The following is a 10,308-nucleotide window of genomic DNA, read 5'->3' on the forward strand; positions in this document are numbered from 1 at the left end:
ACCTCCTCAATTGCAGCAATTTGAGGGACAAGATCTTTAAAGTGTGAGTGCAGGTCTTGTCAGGCAGTTGAATAGAGCTCTCCAGGCCTGTATCTGCCCAGCAAGGTATTCATCATTTTTTTTAACAGTGCAATCCACACTGATTTACGTAGTCATAACCAAAGAATTTGTATTGTGGACATCAGCTGATGTGGCTGAATTAAGATATACTGTGGTTATTCCTGCAAAGGACAAAGCCTGTACTTATTTCGAAAAAAGTCTCTCTTATTTTTTTTTTTTCATAGAAACAGAACCAAAAAAAAAAATCCGTATGCTTTGGGACAGACAACTTCTGCCTATTTTTCCCTCAGAATCAGAGAGGGTTGAAATGTGTAAAGTTGATTGTAATATTTAATGAGCATTGATTGAGCCTATGCATTGGTGGTCCCCCAGCTGGCTCAGGAGCATGGATGACTCTGCTTGGGTCCTCTGCCTGGGTTTTTGGGTGCCTCTAGTAGGTTCTAGTAGGTTCTCCAGCACAGCAGCAGGGTTGAAGAGCACCTCTTTGGACTAAAAAGTCTGATGCCTTCCATTACACAGACAAGCTGACATCATGGTGCCAGGAGTAGGCTCTGGGGAGGGGCCAGTGGCTCCAGTAATGCCTGCCCTGTCTGCATGGCACTGTCACCTCAAACATTAGGTCGGCGCCAAGGCTGAGAGCAGCCGGGGATCCTCACTTGAGTCATGCAAGGAATTTTCCATTGGAAAAATAACTCCCCAAAGTTTCTCTCTGCCCCGCGCGATAGCCTTTCTTATTGTTTTTAAAAGGGCTGGAAAACTGAGGAACAGTGCTATTTTGAGGGATTCAGTAGCCCCTCTATCATCTTGGCCTGATAGTATGGATTCTTATATCCTCCAAGCCACTTTTTTTTGACAGGGACTAGAAATCAAGGCATTTCTGCTATTGGCATCAATTCTTCAATTCTGTCTACTCATGGCCTTGCCAAAGTCAGTTGTAGATCTGCCCAAGAGGGACACCACACCCCATCCTGCACTGCAGCCCTGGATTTGGGCTGCAGTTGCAGGGGTTATCCCCTCTCCTTGGCCCCACATTTCCCTGTGAACAGCAGAGTTCCGGGCTTTGCCTATGGCATTTAAGTGTTTGTAATGTGCTAAGCATTAGGGTAGATACAAGGTTATCAGATCATACATGGTCCCCCTACCCACACGGGACTCACATATAGGTGGCTTTTTTTAAAAGAGTATTTGGTAAGCATTTACTATGTGCAGGCACTGTACTAATCGCCAGGGTACATAAAAGATCATCAGTTTGGACACTATTCAAGTTTCTTTACCTTCAGGTCTCCCCCCACCCAAAACCTTCCTCAGCATCGACCAATCCAGTGGAGCATTGCGAGGATGTTTCGTAAAGTACTTAAAATTCACTTTTTACTGAAGAAAAAAGGTTGGAGGATTTATAGGAAGGTCTAGTTGGGAAAAAAACACCTTCTAAAAGACATGCTAAGTAGACCTAAAGATGCCAGAAACAAGTTGGTGTGGAGCCATGTGAGAGTATTACTGTTACTACTAACACTTAAACTTTTAGAATATTCCAAGCACTAAAAAATTGTATGGAAATCATTTATGATGCAGTCCTAGACCCACAAGGGGCTCACAGTCTAAGTATAGGAAGGCAGACATCAAGTCATGAGAATATAACCCAGTCAACCAAAAGAAGTTAAAATGAATCAAAGTTATCAACGGTAAAAATAGTTTTAATTAATCTCTACTTGGAGGTGGCAGTTTTGGGATACTTTTTTGGCCTCAGGCAAACAGTTGTCAGGGAGAAAGTGCCACATCATTTATAACAACCCTCTTACTGTAGTGAAGGCAGCATGGGCTTGGGAGTCAGAAGTCATGGGTTCTAATCCCAGCTCCACCACTTGTCAGCTATGTGACTTTGGGCAAATCACTTAACTTCTCTGTGCCTGTTACCTCATCTATAAAATGGGGATTAAACTGTGAGCCCCACATGGGACAACCTGATCAGACAACCTGATCACCCTGTATCCCCCCCGGCACTTAGAACAGTGCTTCACACATAGTAAGCACTTAACAAATACCATTATTATTATTATCATCATCATCAATCGTATTTATTGAGCGCTTACTGTGTGCAGAGCACTGTACTAAGCGCTTGGGAAGTACAAGTTGGCAACATATAGAGACAGTCCCTACCCAACAGTGGGCTCACAGTCTAAAAGTCTTATTATTGTTACTACTGTACTAAGCACTTGGGAGAGTACAATATAACAGAGTTAGTAGCCACGTTTCCTGGCCACAACGAGCTTGCAGTCTAGAGGGAGAAATAGATATGTACATTCATTGTCGTATTTATTGAGTGTTTAGCTATGTACATACATGCCGTGGGGTGAATACCAAATGCCCAAAATATACAGATTCAAGTGCATAGACAGTACAGAAGGGAGAGGAGGTAGAGGAAAGAGGCCTCTTGAAGATGTGACTTTATTGTGCAAGATTCCCACATGAATATGCTTGTCTTTCTCCTGATAGGAGACTCAAACTATCATCACGAACAACATTTATTGAGAGCCTTCTGTGATCAAAGCACTGTACTAGGTGTGTGGAGACATTCAGTACACAAAGTTCTATTCCAGAAATTGGGGGTAAGAAGGTGAGTCTTGGAAGGCAAAGCATGTATGCTGTAGGAGCTGCCTAATGGAAGTGCCTCATTAGCAATCGTCATCTTGGAGTGAGAAGGAGGGTTGGTTTTTCTAAAAATGACAAGTGATGGATACAGTGCTGGCCCCTGTTACAAGAAAGCGAGACCAATTATTCCTTTTGGCATCGCTCTGTAATTGCTCGATTCCCAATTGGATATTTTTTGGTAAGCAGAGAAGATTAGCAAATGGCTAGAGTGGGGTGAGCAATTATTTGGGTTGGAAGCCACATTCTTACTGAGGAATGCAGAACAAATTCCCTTGGTTGTCATGCCCAGAAGTCAGAGTTGCGGGTGTTTGGGACAGAAGGCTGTGGCTGCGGCAGCAGCTCTGACTGTTGGGCTCTGAGCTGTGAACATCCCAAAACTCTAATCTGCTAGCCACAATGCCCTTTGGCTTTTATTTCATATCATTTTTGTATTTATCCTTGTCATTTTATATCACATTTTTTTTGTGTGTGTTTTCCACCAGTCTTTTTCCCCCTTTTGGTCTTAGCTGTTGAGTCCCCTAAGAGCCAGAGGACCCTGTTTTATTCTCTTCCAGGCATTCTTTCCCAGCATTTAGTATTAAACACTTATAATAATAATAATAATAATGATGGTATTTGTTAAGCATGTACTATTTGCCGAGCTCTGTTCAAAGCACTGGGGTAGATACAAGTCAGTCAGGCACAGTCCCTGTCCCACATGGGGCTCACATTCTTAATCCCCATTTTACAGATGAGATAACTGAGGTCCAGAGAAGTGTAGTGACTTGCCCAAGGACACACAGCAGATATGTGGTGGATTCAGCATTGGAACCCAGGTCCTTTTGACTCCCAGAATCGTGCTTTATCCACTAAGCCATGCTGCTTCTCAAATACTACTGCTCCTTCCTCCCACTGTGGCTCCTAACTGCTGTTAAGTCTGCCATAGATGCATTGGTAACACTTGTACACTGCCACCCCCGGAGCTGCTGAACATAATGTGAGCTGCAGTGTCATGGCTGGTGATGGTATCCGCAACAAACTCGGAGGCATTTAGGAGCTGTGGTGGGTGGGCGTGATGGCCCAGATCCAGCCCTCAGGCTCAAGTGGATCACTTGGCAGGTTGAATCTGGCCTCCAGGCCAAGTTCTACCCACGCCTGTCCTAGTGGTTCTCCCATGAAAGACAACGCAACTGGCTCCTTTGAGTATCTTGCTACCTGTATTCCATCTTTACTCACGTGTTTGGAGTGGAGGCGCACACACATACAATGTCTGGCAGGCTTCAGTTAAGGAAGGGACAGTATTTGCCAAAACTCTGTCCACCTACTTTGCTACCCTTTTTTTAATGGTATTTGTTAAGCTCTTACTATGTGCCAACACCTCACTAAGCCCTGGGGTAGCTACAAGTTAATCAGGGTAGACAGTCCATGGTCCCCTTGGGGCTCACAGTCTTTAATCCCCATTTTACAGATGAGGTAACCAACACAGAGAAGTGAAGTGACTTGCCCAAGGTCACCCTTCAGACAAGTGGTGGAGCTAGAATTAGAACCCAGGTCCGTCTGACTCAACCTTAACCTAAACCAGTCAGCTCTCACAAAGTCTATGCTAATTTTGCGTTTTTCTAGATCTCCCCACTTAATGGCTAATCCATCCTAGAAGGTAGATTGCTAGCCTGGACAGGCCTGTGTGTTCAAGTACTTTAGTCATGCTCCTCCTAAATCAAATTTCTTGGCTTTTGGATGGGACAGTGCCCACCTTGCCTCCCCAGACTTGCTTGATTTGCATAAATTTGCCTGAATTTCAGTAATCATGATAAACTGGGTTAAATCACTTTAGTATCAAGCTGCTAACATCTGTGACATTAAAGAGCAAGGTGATCAACTGTGACTGGGCATTTCAATAGTGGGAAAAAAAATGTGTGGTAGAGGGACTGGATCCCAACCTTGCTCAGGTAAAGGCCTTTCAAAGGGAAGTTAAGGTTTGTGATGATGAGAAAAGCAATGAAAGCAAGGATGAAGAGAAGGGCGAAATAGACTCATTCTTTCAGAACTATTATTGAATAACAGGTGTGGCAGAGAAGGGGTTAGGCAGGGATGAAAAATTGCTTCTTGGAGTAAGTGCAATTCGGATAAAAAACGGTGACATGGTCAGGAAATGAGATTCCATTTAAATAGTTCCGTGATTTAGAATGTATTATTTGTTAAGCACTTACTATGTGCCAAGCACTGAACTAATAATAATTATGGTATTTATTAAGTGCTCACTATGTGCCAATTGCTGGGGTAGGTACAAGGTAATCAAGTTGTCCCAAGTGGGGCTCACAGTCTTAATCCCCATTTTACGGATGAGGTAACTGAGGCACAGAGAAGTGAAGTGGCTCGGGCAAGGTTACACAGCAGACAAGTGGCGGAGGCAGGATTAGAACCCATGTCCTCTGACTCCCAGGCCCATGCTCTTTCCATGAGGCCATTCTGCTTCTCTAATGAACACTTTTAGTAGAATATTGCAGGTGGCAGCATGCAGAAAACTCAAAGAATAAAAGACTCACATGCTGCAACCAACTGAATACTCAAATAGATAAGCCTTGTTTTAAATCAGAATTGTAGAAAGTCAGAAGTCACTTGATGTTGTAAGGGTGATTTTTAAGTGCAAAAGTGCTGAGGTGGTGCAAAATTTCTGAGGTGGTAGTTGGGAGGATGTGTGATCTGAGAAGAGGAGAAATTGGGGAAATTTCCTGGAGGAGATGGGATTTCAGAGGGCTTTAAAGTTGGAGAGAGATGTGTTTTGGTAGATTTGAAGAGGAAGGGAGTTCCAGTCTGGAGGAAGGGCGAGAGCAAGAGGTTGAAGGTCAAAAAGTCGAGCACATAATGAAAAGGTTAGGTTGATGTGAACAAAAAACCTCCAATGGTTGCTTATCCACCTGCACATCGAACAGAAACTCCAACTCTTGGCTTTAAAATACTGAAATCAACTTGCCTCCTCCTACGTTTCTTCACTGATCTCCTACTGCCCAGCCCTCTTCGCTCCTCTAGTGTCAGGTTTCACTGTGTCTGGATTTCATCTATCTTGCTGCCAGCCCCTTTCCTTCATCCTTCCTCTGGCCTAGAACTCCTTCCCCCTCCATATATGCCAGACCACCTCTCGCCTCACCTTCAAAGTCTTAGTAAGGTCACATCTCCTCCAAAAGGCCTCCCCTGATTAAGCTCTTTTTCCTGGCCCTCTCTCCCTTCTGCATCATCTATGTACTGGGATCTGTGACCTTTGAGCATTTTATATTTTCCCAACCTTCAATCCCACAGCACTTATGTACACACACACATATATATATATATAACAAGTTATTTATATTAATGTCTGTCTCCCCACTAGAGTGTAATCTCATTGTGGGCAGAGGAGGTGTCAGCAAATACTATTGTATTGTACTTACCCAAGCTCTTAGTACAGTGCTTTGCACACATTAAGCACTCAGTAAGTACCACTGATGATGGTATGAGCTGAAGGACTTTGGGAGAATAGTGGATAACTAAGAGGGAGAGAGCCACAAAGCCAAGTGTCAGAATTTCTGTCTGAGGTAGAAAACAATGGAAAACTATTGCATATTTTTCAGGAGTGGGAAGATATGCAAAATGACACTTTAGAAAAATGATCCCAGCAGCAGGGTGAAGTATGAACTGAAAAGGGGAAAGACTGGAGGTTGAGAAAGATGGGTGTGGAAGCTAATGCATTATTCTAGCCAGGATGTGATGGACACCTGAACCAGGTTAGTAGCTTGTTTGGATACAAAGGAAAAGGTAGATTTGAAAAATGTCATCATCATTAAAGATGCTTTACTGAACCTCTTCTAAGAGCCTGGCTTGGAAAAATGCAGTAGAAGCAAGACATAGTTCCAGACAAGTGAATCCTTGTCTCAGTGATAGTCAATTTGACAAGTATTTGGGAGTCTGAACATTGAAAAGAGCACCCTCAGGTAAAAGAATAAACAACATACTCCTACCTTCCCTCCACAATGCCCACTGCCACTGACTAAAACTCCAAGTTATGTGTCATACCCATTTCTTTCAGTTTTTCAAGAATCTTTAGACTTTCCAGAGACAGTATTTAGATTTCTCTTAAGGCAGAAATAGCTGGGTTTTTTCCCTTTTTTAAATGGTGTTTAAGTGGTTACTATGAACCAGGCACTGTACTAAGCTTTGGGTAGATCCAAGATTATCAGGCTGGACATGGTCCATGTCCCACATGAGGCTCACTGCCTTAATCCCCATTTTATAGATGAGGTATCTGAGGCACAGAGAAGTTAAGTGACTTGCCCAAGTCCATACAGCAGACCAGTGGTGGAGTTGGGATTAGAACCCAGGTCCTTCCGACTCCTAGTCCATGCCCTATCCACTAGACACACTCCTTGTCAACTATTAATTCTCTGTATCAGTTCTGTCCCTTGCTCAGATGTCTGCCTGCAGTTCATTTTTAACCCCAAACTGGAGCTCTTAAACATCCCATTCTTAACACCAGGTTTCTACTTTAGCTAACATTGTCACTTGTGACCTCACAGCCTACATTTGCACTTTTCTGATGAAAAACTGACCATTCTGCTTTACCGTCTTAACTGCACCGTGCAGTTTCCATTTACCTGGTCCTCTCCTTAGCTCTTGGTTCTGCCTTTTTTCACTCATTTCACTGCTTTTTTCTGCTGTGTGCCACTCTGTTGAGAATACTCCCACGCTCACAGTCAGAATCTCTTCAGAACAGAGATAGTGACAGATAAGCCTAGGATCTCACACATGACAGCTCTCCCAGAGAAGAAGAAAAAAGAAAGATAAATCAGGGCATCGAGTCCTAAAAGTGCATAGTAAATCCCACATATGCAGCTTTCATCAGCTTATCAAATCCCTACCAAGTAGCTGTTTTCAAGCTTATCTTCACATTGTAAATTGCCTGGAAAGAACTCCTTAAAAATGGTATTCCCAGGAATTTTAGAACCCACATTAGAAGGTACTTGTTAGCAGAAAAGCTCAGGCTTTGCTGTGGAGGCCTTGAGATTAAACATTATGGGGTTTTGTTAAGCGCCAACTGTGTGCCAAGCACTGCACTAAGCCCTGGAGTAGGTTCAGGATAATCGGGTCAGACACAGTCCATGTCCCAGGGCTCACAGTCTAAGTGTAGCAAATGGGGAGGGACAAAGTTCCAGGGTGATTTGGGGGCCAGTGCACGGAGAATAGGAAGTGGCCCCATCTCAGTCAAGGAAACAAAGCTTATTGTCAATCCTCCACAAGAAACCAACAACATTTCAGTCAAAGTCCAACTAAGACTAAGCTTGTTGTGGGCAGGGAATCTGTGTGCCAACTCTGTTGTAATTTATTCTCCTAAGTGTTTAGTACAGTGCTCTGCACGTAGTAAGTACCATTGATGAAGAACTAAGAATTAAGCTGGGAGGGAGAGCCAAAATTCTGGACCTGCAGTTTCAGCAGTAGGTAGTGCAGCCAACATGTTGCAAATAACTTCCCCATCCATGTGTGACTCTTCCTTTCTTGACCGACTTGGAGCTAGACTGATCGTAGATTCACTGTGCATTTTTTGGGTCTCCAGCATCTGTCACCATAGGGCCTGAAGGCTTGGGTTCTAGGACTAAGCTCATGTGCACACCAGAAAAATACAAAGAGAGGGAAACCAGTAGTGGTCATGGGGGCAGACTGGAAACAGCCCTTGGGAAAGGCACAGGGCATCTAATTGAGAAGGTAGCTCACTGGGCAGGAGGACAGTAAGCAAGTAGGTGGGCAGGAGCACAGCATGTTGCAAAGTGCATGTGAACAGTAGAAAATAATAAGCAAGACTGGGAAGAGGGCAGGGAGTGCGAGCAGCAGATCACTAGCAGTCTAACAACTTCATGCAGGTTCTTGGTGGTCAAGTCTCATCTGTCATTTCTGACAGGAAACTCCATCGTCATCATCCCTGGGTGAGAGTAATGAGCATTTATGTAAGTATCCTTGTAGACTCTTTCAGCTAGACCTCAGACTTTGTAACTTTTTTTTAAGTGACTGAAAATTGTTCCAGTCTTTTAAAAGTGCCATGGGGACTGGTGGGTATTTCTAGGCTGACTAAACATCCCGGATTAGCTAGAATAGTTCTGGCTCACTTCCTCTCAACAAACCCATTCTGCTCTCACAGTCACTGAGTGGAATAATGGTAATAATGATGGTATTTGTTAAGCACTTACTATGTGGCAAGCACTGGGGTAGATACATGGTAATCAGGTTGTCCCATGTGGGGCTCAGTCTTAATCCCTATTTTACAGATGAGGTAACTGAGGCACAGAGAAGTTAAATGACTTGCCCTAAATCACACAGTTGATAAGTGGCGGAGCTGGGATTAGAACCCAAGACCTCTGACTCCCAAGCCCATGCTCTTTCCACTAATTCATGCTGCTTCTCGTATGAAGATGGTGCGTCAGTTTCCACAAAAATACATGGTTATCTTAGCCATAATAATAATTGTGGTATTTGTTAATCAGTCGACCATATTTTTTAAGTGCTTACTGTGTGTTAGGGTACTAACTGCTTGGGAGAGTAAAATATAACAGACATATTCCCTGCCCACAATAGATTCCAGGTAGTAAGTGTTTACTAATTGCCAAACACTGTACTAAGTGCTTATCTTGTCTTATGCTGTCGCATCGTCTCCGACCCATAGCGGCTCCATGGACGCATCTTTCCCAGAACGCCCCACCTCCATCTGTAATCGTTCTGGTAGTGGATCCATAGAGTTTTCTTGGTAAAAATCCAGAAGTGGTTTACCATTGCCTTCTTCATTCATTCATTCAGTCGTATTTATTGAGCGCTTACTGTGTGCAGAGCACTGTACTAAGTGCTTGGGAAGTACAAGTTGGCAACATAGAAACGGTCCCTACCCAACAATGGGCTCACAGTCTAGAAGGGGGAGACGTAACAATACAAAACATGTGGTCTTACGCACAGTAAACTTCTCTCCACCCTTGACTCCCTCCCATGCTACTGCTGCCCAGCACAGGTGAGTTTTGCTTTGTAGCAGATTGTCTTCCACTCAGTAGCCACCGGCTAAGCTAGAAATGGAGTGGGTCTGCCTCTGCTTGACTCTCCTTCTCGTAGCCGAGACTGGTAAAGTACTGGAAACTCTCCAGGTGTGATCCTGAGAGGGAAATACTAAGCGCTAGGGTAGATGTAAGATAATCAGGTCAGACGCAGTTTTCTGTACTTCATGGGGTTCACAGTTGAAGTAGGAGGGAGAACAGGTATCGAATCCCCATTTTACAGATGAAGAACGAGTGGCAGAGCTGGGTTTTGGTAAGAAGAAAAGGGTGCGGCTTAGGAATTTTAACAAATCCTGAAAGAAGAATGGTCTTTGTTCTGCAGTCAGGTGATGCAGGTGGGCTGTCAAGCAATTGCACTCCATCTTAAGCCTGTCCAGAAGCAGAGGTAGTTGAAACAAAATATCAAAATGTTTAAACAGCTGCAGACCCTCTGAACATGTGAAGCAGCCTAGCCATTCTGTGTATTTTTAAATTCTAATCAGTACTGTAAAGTTCTTATGTAGAAGACAAAAAATGTGACATTTTGTCATTGTTCTTCCAGAGTCTGCTTGATTGCAGTGAT

At 43.7% G+C, this 10,308-nt stretch overlaps 1 non-coding gene across 1 annotated transcript; it reads right to left on the reverse strand.

Moving 5' to 3' along the window:
- Positions 1-9,716: 9,716 nt before the first annotated feature.
- LOC119924514 lies at positions 9,717-9,854 on the reverse strand. The gene has a single exon (XR_005449225.1). It is a non-coding gene; the product is annotated as a small nucleolar RNA SNORA7 (small nucleolar RNA).
- Between the last annotated feature and the right edge of the window lie 454 nt (positions 9,855-10,308).

This window comes from Tachyglossus aculeatus, chromosome 2, assembly GCF_015852505.1.
Source record: "Tachyglossus aculeatus isolate mTacAcu1 chromosome 2, mTacAcu1.pri, whole genome shotgun sequence".
NCBI lineage: Eukaryota > Metazoa > Chordata > Mammalia > Monotremata > Tachyglossidae > Tachyglossus > Tachyglossus aculeatus.